Genomic DNA, 11463 nt, shown 5'->3' with positions numbered 1-11463 from the left:
CCAGGCCCAGTGACCAGGTCAGCACCCTGGAGGCCATGACCAATGTTTTTTCCGGAATCCCCTGACCATGAGGGTCATTAGCAGCAATATGAGGGTGGAAAATTTGTGTTTTCTTCGACTCTCTAGTATAGGTGAAGCATGGTGGGTTTGCAGCCTGGGTGCTCTTGTAGAGAACTTGGGACTTGACGATCTCCCCCAGCTCTGGAAAGCAGCAAGTGGGCAGGGTGGTCCTCGGGGGGGCAAAAACTGGAGCGTAGGCATTAATGAGCAGAGGGGGGGCCTGGGCGGAGCTTCCGGGCACTCGCCCCGCCCCCAAACACGCCCATCTCCCCAGCCCTCCGCCCCACCCACTCCGCCGCCAGCCCTGCCGTGAGGCCGGGGCGCCCCCAGTGGCCGTGGGCTCGCTCTGCTCCCGGGGGCGGCGGAAGCGGCTTCGGTGCTGGCCACGCGGATATGGCGGAGGCGGTGCGGCAGGAGCTGTCGGCGCTGGCCGCGATTTTCTGCGGGCCTCACGAGTGGGAGATGTTGAGCTGTTCAGGTGAATCCCCTGTCTCCCACCCCGCGGCCACGGCGGGGACCCGGAGTCACGTGGCCGAGGGCCGGCGTGGGAGCCGAGTGGAGGGGCGCGGCCTGCGCTCGCAGTGCCCTCCCCTGGATTCGCCCTCCGCCAACTCTGGGCTCGCCCCGATACTAAACGGCCCCTTCATGGGAACCCGGCGCCCCCAAATCCTCAGTGCCTCCTACAAGCACTTGTGCATTACGTCCTTGACATCACTCAGCTGTCTTTGGTTGTCTGGGCCCCGGGAACAGTGCCAGCCACCCGGAAGGCCATCAGCAAACTCTTGTTGGGGTGGGTGAATGTTTGGATTCTCCAGAGTTGATGGCCTTAAAATTTTTTTTTTTTAATTTTAAAAAATAATTTTACTTTTACGTTTCCAGGCTGCTCAAAAGGGGCAGCCAATTCTAGACTCTGCTGGACTCGTTAACCATGCAGCCCGTATTCATGGGTGCCTTCTTCCCTTCTAACAGAGGCAGGGCGTCTGGCCTCTCCTCTGGAGCTTATGGTCTGTAAAGCTTTTTACTTATTAAAAAAAAATTAACGAAAACTTACTTCATTGTTGACTTCCATTAAGGACCCCCCCACACACACTTGTAAATTAATTTGTGTGTGTGTGTGTGTGTGTGTGTGTGTGTGTGTGTGTATGTGTGTTTTGCCTGTCTTATATATGTGGACCATGCGTATAAGGAGGTCAGAAGAGGACATTTAGGAGATGGGAGTTAAGAGAGGGTTGCGAGCTGTGCTATATGGGTGCTGGGAACTGAACTCCGGCCTCTGGAAGAACAGCCAGTGCTCTTAACCATCTCCAGCGCCCCCAGATTTCCCCTTTTGGGAAAGTGTGTTGATGCAGATGATGCTCAGCTGTCAAATATGTCATCTAGGAGTTGAGGACAGTAGGCGCTACCCTCCTCCGGTTCCAATGCAACTACTATTGAAACTGCCTTTCTGACCATAAACTGGTTTACCTCTAAGAAGAAGGTGTGAAAAGTGCCAGACCTAAGGAAGCTCTATCTATGATTAAGAGGGCTTCGGGTTTCCGCATGGTTAAGTTACCGACCCCCTAGGAGGTGGCCACCTTTCTTTTATGCCTTCTTGCATGCACCCATCTACAAATGTTCATGGTGCTCTGTGATGGTCCAGGCACTAGGAACCTCCTGGAAAAATGAAGCTGCTTTCATTTTTAGTGTCTAGACCTGTCTTGCATCTTTTTTGAAACTTCCTTAAAATCCCTATAAAAGGATTTAATCATAGGGATTTGCCCCCTCTTCTGATTGGGTAGCAGTCCTAACTGGTTACCGTCTCCTCTGCCTCCACAGTTCTCTTTATTGAGAACTGCTTCTGTCTGAGGCTGATATTTAAAGACACTAGTGTCTTTGAGTTCTTGTATCATGGCTGGATTGTAAATATCTGGGGGAAGTGAACCTGTGATGTCCCATGACATCTTAAAAAAAAATTGGTGGTGGTTCGCATTATGAGTTCATGGGTAACCATGAAATGCTGTTGCTAGGTCAGAGAAAACCCCCAAAAGTAAGTGCTGAGAGAGAGAGAGAGGGGGGGGGTTCTTAATGTTGAGAACACTGTGGCCCTTTATCTGCTGTTAAATTGAGCATGACTTTCAAGCCATGCCTCCTAATGAATTTAATTCAGTGTTCTGGCATCAATAAGTAATTGAATTATAAAAGAATTCAGTGTAACAACTTAGGACGTTTTGTTGCTAGAAGGTTCACTGGAGAGTAGAACAATTCGGCAATTGAAATCGGGATGTTTGATGCTCACAGCTGGGAACTGTGAGCAAGGTGAGGGCTTTATCAAAGCAGACCGAGTGTAGCAGGTTGTGTGGCTTCCACTCACACTGTCAGTGGCGGTTTGGGGTTGAGGGTGTAACTTTGTACCCCATCATTTCTTTCCTGGCCTCCACCAAATAAGTTTCTCCTGCCTCCAGTGGAATTCGGAGAATAATGCAGCAGGCCTGCATTTCTCTGTAAGACAGTCCAGGAAGGCCCAGGCCGACTAAGGAACAGCTCTTAAGGTCTTGAATTGAAAAGACTTGAACAAATGGGTTCAGTTTAGTAGGGATTAAGTTCTGTTAAGAATCTGAGGGACTCTATTCACATTCTGGCCACTCAGATGTTAGAGGAAGTTCGCAGGAAGAGGCACTGTGTGTTACAATCTCTTAGGGGTACAAATGGTGTAAACACCACATTCCTAGCTGTGGGAAAAGAGTGAGGCTTGACCAAATCAGAGATTTTCTGCCCCTCTTCATCCCATGTGGTAGCCCAGGTGCCAAGTTTGATGTGGTCACCTGACACCTTCCTGATTTGATGAGAGGTTTTCTTAGCTCCAGTTTTCATTGAAGATCACTGATGATCAGAATAAGCTCCTCAGGGGTGGGCTTGACACTGTGTCACGTTTCTCTGTAGCGATGGGGCTGGTGCGGGGGAAAAGTTATTAGCAAAAGGTCTATGTGTTGAGAAAGGACAGTTTGAGCATCCAGAACAAAGGTATGGGTGGGATCCGGCTCATACTCAAAACAGTTGAGTGGTGGTGGTGGTGGAGGAGTTCACATGTGTGCATGTGTGTGGTGCATGTGTGCATGTGGTGCATGTGTGCATGTGTGTGGTGGTTGAAAGAAAATGACCCCCAAGGGAGTGGCACTGTTTGGAGGTGTGACCTTTTTTGAGTAGGTATGGTTTTGTTGGAGGAAGTATGTTATTGTGGAGGTGGGCTTTGAGGTCTCGTGTGTGTGTGTGTGTGTGTGTGTGTGTGTGTGTGTGTGTGTGTGCGCGTGTGCGCGCGCGCGTCCAGTGAGAGTCTACTTCCTGTTGCCTGCATATCAACATGTAGCAGCTACCTCTCCAGCACCATGTCTGCCTGCACACTGCCATGTCCTGCCATGATGATAATGGACTGAATCTCTGAACTGTAAGCCAGCCACCCCAATGGAATGTTTCTTTTGTAATGCTGTGGTCATGGTGTCTCTTCACAGCAATAGAAACCCTAAGACCATGTGCCAGGGCCCTTCTGATGCAGGTGGAGCTGGTATTGTCCGCTTTCATGGTGAAGTCATGGAGAGCACATTGCTGTGATCAGTGTTCATTATTAATGGAGTTGCAGTTTGGAAACAGTCTCACGGACTTAAAGGTTGCAAAATAAGAGGACTAGGAACCCAGCATCACGTAACAGGCTCGCAATAGCTTCCAAGTGGGTTTTTGTGTTTCCTTAACACAATGTTCAGCTTGGATTCCACCCTCTTGCAAAATCGTTACAGTAACACATTGATCCGGTTGTCATTTGCTGATTGTCAGGGTTGAACTCACCTCTCTAAAACCCACACAGCCTTGACCTTCACTGCCAAAGGATGGGAGTGCCACCTTTACCTTCCATTCTTTTTAGTTGTTTTTTTCCTTCTATAAGGACATTTAAACCATGTGAAAATCTAGCTGAAGCATAAAACAAGCATTTATGCATGCATATTTGTGGTGAGTGCCTGGGAGCAGGAGCAAAGAAAATCCTGGTCTCTTGAAGTATGAAGAGTGTGTAGGAGGCTTTGGAGTGCTTTTGTGTGCGAAGTCTTTGAGGCTATGTAAAAATTGGAAAACAGAAAGCAAGTACAGAGAACATGAGTTGGCTGTGGTTTGTATATGGTTTCTTGGTGAGTGCTAAGTAAACCCTGAAGAACTCCTTCTCATGTATTTTGCTTACTTTTCCCAGTGTCACTGTGATGGGACTGTGTATCTCTCATGTGTCGTAGGCGGTGAAGCAGAGAGAAACTTCTGGAATAGAATTGGGGTGGAATCTGGGGTCTAACTCAGTTGCTGTAGTTCAGACTTCTGTCATCTTTGGTGTGTTGGAAACATGGTTTCTTTCGTGTGTCTTTAGGGAAGGTTAAGGTTTGATTGTCTTAATACAGAGCCTGCCTATGTAGCCTACTCTGGCCACAAATTCTTGATCCTCCTGCCTCAGCCTCCTCAGTTCTGGTATTGTAAATGTGCCTGAGCTAGGAAGGGTAAGCTTTGAGTGTCTTTCAGTTTGGGTTGTAGTTATAACATCGATATTGTTCAAGGCAGAGTAACTTCTACAAATAGTGAATGTGGATATGAACTTGAAGAAGGCTTAGACCAGGTAAAAACATCACACATGGGGTCTGTTCAGGCCATCTCGGGTTCTCGGGCAAATGGTGCCATTTTGTGCAGCCTCAGTTAGTCTGCAGTTCCAGTGTGTGTGTGGGGCAGACACTGGCCAGGGAGGAACTAGCAAGATGGTGACTCCTTAGCATCAAGAATCAAAGCTGTTTTTCTTTTTCTTTTCTTTTTTTTTTTTTTTTTTTTTTTTTTTTTTTTTTTTTTTTTTTCGAGACAGGGTTTCTCTGTGTAGCTTTGCGCCTTTCCTGGAACTCACTTGGTAGCCCAGGCTGGCCTCGAACTCACAGAGATCCGCCTGGCTCTGCCTCCCGAGTGCTGGGATTAAAGGCGTGCGCTACCACCACCCGGCTGATTTTCTTCTGAGTGTGTAAGAAGGGGTTTCCTTCCCCAGTTTTCTGAAGTGAGGACTAGCGTGCTCCGTTCCCATTGCTACCGTTTGCTGACTGGGACCAGAGACCAACAGAAAGAGAAAGGAAACTTGGTAAAGATTTGCCTGACCTCTCACGTTTGCCCTGGCTGCCCCTCGCTTCCTGCCGTGCACTGGGCTGGGCCGTGCTGGCGCCCCTGTAACAGAGCAGCTGGCGCCCCTGTAACAGAGCAGCTGGCGCCCCTGTAGCAGAGCAGCCGGACCACGGTAGCCCCGTGGCTGCTGCAGCCAGTCCTCACACGTGGCACCGACATTCAGGTCAGAAGTCCAGAATCAAGTTGTTGGAAGTGATGCTCCTTGCTGTGTCCAAGCCCCTGGGGAGTCGGCTTGCCGGCCTTTCTCAGCCTCCTTGCTGTATACCTGTGCTGCATCACTGAGGGTTCCCTTCCTTACTACCAAACCCTAAACAGAGCTTCGTGTCCCAGTGGAGCCGTGTCTTTCTTCCCTGATAAAATCTCCATCTCTATCCGCCCTTCCCCCATTTTAAGGACACCGAGGATGGTGTTTTTCAGTAATTCAGGACAATTTCCCCACGCCAGCATCCTTACTCATGTCTGCAAAGGCCCTTTGGCATGCAGGGGAGTTATACTCACAGGTTCAGGGGAACAGGGTGCATACACTCTTAGGTCTGTTACTTAGCGTACCACAGGTCCAAGGACTTCTGCACTCATGTGGATACATGGCTATAAGCCAATGGCATAGATTTAAGGCCAATATAACCATAAAATTTGTTTCTTATTAAACCCATTTTGGGATGGCAATATTACTCTTCAGAAACAAAGTTGGAGTACTTCAAGGTGGAGAAAAAGTTAATTTGGTTTAAGTATAATAATTTTGGATCTGAAAATACCATAATAAGTTCAGAGTATGATGGACATCATAAGATCAGTGTTAGAGGGGTACAGTGGTGGAAAAAACTCAATGATTTGCTACAAGGACTTATAGGACTTAGGAAGTCTGTTAAACTCAGTTCCATTTTGTTATATACTAGCAGGTGGGTGGGGGTGGGGCGGGGATCAGTGAAGAGAATACAGGAGAATCCATGAGCAAGCTTCTGGGGATGTGATCCTTGGGTAGACTTGTACAAGCATGCCAATTCTTACAGCAGCATGGAATGATGGTCTGTGAGAAGTGTTGTCACCTGGGAGAGGGCACCTTTTCCTGCACAATAGCAGTTACGAGCTGATTAGTAATGTTTGAGAAGGAAGCCTCAAAGAGCAGCGATGTTAGTGGCTTGGGACACTAAGATGTCGTCTTTATCAGGGCTCTCATAGGCACACACACACTTGTATGGCTGACTTCAACCTTAGAACAAGAAGATTCACCACAGTCCCATGGTTAAGCATAAATCATTCAGCAGATCTGGGACCAAAGCCCCCAAGCATACAAAACACACTTATCAGGCGGAATGTTCTAAGGATTCAGGCTCATCTTTCCATAGGTAGCCATGGACCAGTCCTGAAGACAGGCCTTGCTTGGGAATGTGCAGAGTTTAAGCAATCCAGACCTACTAAGTTCTCCCCATTCTTCATAGCATTTTAGAGGTCATAGGTCCTGTTTGAGAATAACACTTGAGAAAGAAATGGCGTCAGGAGTGACAGTGGAAGCAGTCACGGGGAGGGAGGCTGGTTTATGAGAAAATGGAATTGGTGGTTAGAATTATATTTTATGGAGGTTGATGATGAAGGGGTGGAGAGAGAGATGGGTCTGAAGCTTTTTGTGGAATTAGCAACACTAGGTTTTTTTTGCTGTGTTTGGGTTTGTTTTTTAGAACATTTTCTAAGTGAGGGAAAGAGGCAGGGAGGGTTAGGAAATGCACAAGAAGCTAGAGTGATTAGAACAAAACAGGGAGGGTGGTAGGATTGGCTGTGGAAGAAAGACACTTCTTTCTCAGAGAGAAGAAGGAGGGAGCAATAAGGTAAAAAAAGGTCCATTGAGCCAAGGGATGAGCAGCTGCAGCTTCCGGGCCGGGGCAGCGCCCCTGGCTGCAGCAGTGAGGAGACAGCACCCTCTAGTGGCTGTAGACAGTACTGCTCACTGCACACCCAGCATGTGTGCATAGATTCTCCTGGTTCTGCATCTAGTGGTGTACTGTGAGCAGATACCACAGAAGAAAATGGCAGAGAACAAGGGTTTATTCTGGCTCATGGTGGGGAAGCGTGGCAGTGGGAGCAGAGATTACACAGGACGTGGGCCAGAAGAGAAGCTTCAAGGCCCTTGCCACAGAGACCCACTTCCTCCAGCAGGGCCCACCTTCCTAAAGTTCCACAACCTTCCAAAACAGCAGCACCCACTGGGGACCAAGTGTGCAAACAGACGAGCCAGTGGCGTGCATTTTACATCCCAACTGTAATGCACGAGGTAGTGAGCAGGTGTGTGTGTGTGCACAGCTGCAGGCCATGGGTCCTTGTCACAGCTCAGGGACACTGAACCTAAGGACCCCACAGTCAGTACATTGACCTTGATTTAAGCCTTAAAGGTACCAAAATACCATGGTAAACACCACAAAAATGTGTGGAAATGTAATGTTTCTGTGCATCTGGTAAATACATTTAATAAAAAATAACCCTTCCAGTTTATGAAAGTTCTAGAATTTTTCTCATTGTCTTAAAAGAATATGCTGTCTTTATTGTGCTGGTCAGAAAACACCTGCTTTTTGACCCAGAGGAAAGCCTTTCTAACTTCCAAGGCTGTTTGAGCAAAGGTAGCAATATCCCACTGACACTGAGAGAGACCATGGGGGACTATCTTTCAACACACATACACATGCACACATGCTTAAAACTGGGTGTGGTGGCTCATGCCTTTAATCCCAGCACTTGGGAGGCAGCCTGTCCACATAGTGAGCTCCCGGCTAGCCAGGACAATTTAGAGAGACCCTGTCTTAAAAACAAAACAAAACAAATAAATAAACAAACAAAACCACAAAGCAAACAAAAACAAAACAAAAATCCTGAAAAAATAAAAAGAAAGAAAAAGGAAATGTTATATTCATGTATCTCTAAGTGAAGGCTCTGCAGGTATACAAGTCTGGGAGATCTGTCTGCCCTTCATGTCATGTTTTCCAACACTGGACTGAGCCACTGTGACAGATCTGTGTCTTACCCATTGTTTCCCCAACAGCACAGCGTGTGGGGGTGGACATGTGCCCCATGGCTGCTTGTTGAGTGACAAATGAATGAAGACCTTTAAAGATTCTGCCCCCTCCTTGAGAGAGAATCCAGGTTTGCGGGGTCATTGCTGATGAGTTTGTTCAGTCCGGTGACCCTGTGTTGTTTGCAGGTCCATAACAGCCCTACACAGCAAAAGATACTCACTGACCTGATATCTGGGAGCCTATTTTGACAGTAAAATATGTCTTTAAAAAGATGAACCCAGTGCAAGAAGAGAGAGCCTTGGAGCTGGTGAGATGGGTCACTGGGCAGAGGTGCTTGCATATGGGTCTGACAATCCCAAGTTCAATCCCAGAATCCTCCCAGACAAAACTGAAGACCTGAGTTGTTCTCTGACCTACACACGCATGCAATGGTAACAGTATAATTAACAGTAGGAGAAGAAAGGAAAGAGGAACAAAGGGTAGGATGGACGGTCTTATTAGTAAAAACCTGGAACCACATACGGGGTGAGAAAATGAGAGTCAGACATAGGACAAGCCACAGCCAGCCTCACTCACCAACTCTCAGCCTCCAGAGAGACCTACTTCTGTACACCCACACCTATATACCTTTCTGTTCTGCATCTCACTTCCTCTCTCTGCCCAGCTACATCATTTCCTCTTCTTGCCCAGCTCTGTCACTCCCTGTCTGTCTGTACAGACCTCCAGACCTTTATGGTTAAGTAGTGTTGGAATTTAAGTATGTACCACCACACCTGCCTCTGTTCCCAGTGTGGCCTTGAACTCACAGAATCTGGATGAATCTCTGCCTCTTGAATGCTAGGATTAAAGGTGTGTGTGACTTCTATGTTTGATATAATAGCTGGCTTTTTCCTCTGATACTCAGATAAGCTTTATTAGGGTGCACAATATATTGGGGACACAATATATTCACCACAACAAAGAGATTTGAAGAGTGTGATAGGTTTCAGAAAGCATATATGCTGTTAGGTTTAGAAGTTTTTTTTTAAATAGTATATACATTAAATATGTAAAAGAAAAGATTATATGATCTTTGGAATGGTTATTGGCTGTGATTCTGGATGATGTCTGAGCACAGTAGTTTCTTGTAACTGGTATTTGCATCCATTAACAAAAAGCTGTAACAGATGTGCATGGTCCTGTATGAATCTGTGTAACAATGGCTTTGTATGCTATTGGTATCAGATGGCTAAGACATGATTTTAATGTTCTGTTAGGGTCTTTAAAATGGGGATGGGTTCAGGTCTCCATAGCTGAGGCTGTGAAGGGTCTGGCCGCTTCTGTGCTGAGAAATAGAACAAGGGCACATGGGAAAAAGGCAGAGAGGCAGGCTCACCTCACAGCCACGCATCTGGACCCAGCTCCCTTCTCCACTCTCTGATCTGGGCACTTCTGCCCCCTGCAGAATGAATTAGCCTGACACTTTACCAACTTTTTGGAAAGTGGGTGAAGTGATGTGGAACACATCAGAGTGGTGAAGCCGAGCAAATCTGAAAGAGAGCAGAATCTTTCATCTCCTCTCCCAGGTGTCTTCCTCCTTCTCAGGGAGCCCCAGAGGCTAAGGTGGGAGTCTCCGCTGTTTCGGTTCGTCTTGCTGCCTTCACAGTACACTTGAAGGAGTGCATTTGAGTCAGAAGAGTGTGTCCACTCCCTTTCGGTATCACGTCAGCCACCAGTTTCTCATAACCGCGCCACACCCAGGGCTCCATGGGACTTACTATAAGTAACTTCGAGTGGACTTCTCTCATATTTTCTGTACACATTGAACACCTCTAAGAGTTGATTCATGATTTTCATAATTACCAGTGAAATGTGGCTAGAAGGAAATGAATCAGAACTACTTTCTTGATAACTTAATAGAAACAGTTGATAAAGAGTGTAAATTGCAAGTAGGTTTGCGTGGTGCTGTTCCTGTGTGTTTGTGACTGGGGAAAGGACCTGTAAGTCATGGCTTTCTTTGCATTGTATGTCTCTCCATAAATAACTCAATTTCCCCATGAGAATACATTGAGATTTAAAGGGAAATTTTAACTGATCAGTATTCCATTGAGATTGAATTATGTACAGCTAATAATTATTTTTGGATGTCTTCCAGAGACAGATGGGGCTGTATTTAGAATTCACACAACAGCTGAAGGACTTGTGGGCGAGGATGTGCCCTTAGAGCTGGTGTTCCATTTACCAGCTGGTTACCCTTTGTATCTACCCGGCGTCTCGGTTAGCTCCGAACATCTGACAGGGCTCAGTGTGCTACCGTGAAGGAGAAGGTACTTGAAGAAGCCAGAAAGCTTTTGTCAGAGCCATGATTCACGAGCTGTTCTCTGGATTCAAGAGAATCTCCGACATGTCCTCAGCCAACCAGAGACTTCGAGCATCAGGGAGAAGTGTCCTGGCCGGAAAGCCCGGCTGTGGATGACGGGTTGTGGATGACTCTCTTGCATTTAGATCACATGAGAGCAAGGACTAGATACGTCAAGACCGTGGAGAAGTGGACTTCGGAGTTAAGGCTGACAGGAAGACTGATGTTCGCGGCAGAACAATACTGCTCCTACTGCAAGGAGACAGGAGCAGCATCAAGGTGCCAGAAAACTGATGTACACTATGTGTCCACTCCCTTCTGCCAAGCCGGGCATCTCTAAGTGTGTTTTATAGCAGTCGGGGAGAGGAAGTATGGTGTTTCTGCTTTACCCATTACCCTGCTAAGTGGTACATCGGTGTGATTTTCTTTTAAGTTCTTTAATTTTTATTTATTTGTTTTATGTGTATGGGCATTCTGTCTGCATGCTTGTCTGTGCACCACTTGTGTGCCTGGTGCTCACAGAGGCCAGAAGAAGGTGTTGGATTCCCTGGGACTGAAATTGCAGATGGCTGTGAGCTGCCATGTGGGAGCTGGAATGGAACCAGGTCCTCTGCAAGAGGAGCCATGCTCTTAACCCCTGAGTCATTTCTCTAGCCAACCCCCTAGTTCTTCGTAAGAATGAATATCTAGTTCTACAACAGCCACAAACTTGCAAAGCAAGTATAAAATTATAAATATTTATTATGTTATAAATATTATGCCACTTAAAGCAGTAGTTTAAAAAAATATTCATTTGTATTTTTTTTTATGTGTATGGGTGTTTTGCCTGTGGACCATGTATGTGCAGTGCCTGAGGAAGCAGAAGAGGGTGTAGCATCCCTTGGAACGGGAGTCCAGGCA

General features: G+C 46.8%; 1 pseudogene; it reads left to right on the top strand.

The window, feature by feature from the left end:
• The first annotated feature begins 442 nt into the window (after nucleotides 1-442).
• LOC114701359 lies at nucleotides 443-11037 on the top strand (annotated as a pseudogene).
• The last annotated feature ends 426 nt before the right edge of the window (nucleotides 11038-11463 follow it).

Source organism: Peromyscus leucopus, unplaced genomic scaffold (genome assembly GCF_004664715.2).
Source record: "Peromyscus leucopus breed LL Stock unplaced genomic scaffold, UCI_PerLeu_2.1 scaffold_520, whole genome shotgun sequence".
Classification (NCBI taxonomy): Eukaryota; Metazoa; Chordata; class Mammalia; order Rodentia; family Cricetidae; genus Peromyscus; species Peromyscus leucopus.
Note: the sequence above shows the minus strand (reverse complement) of the source record. Positions and strands in the feature narration are given on the sequence as shown.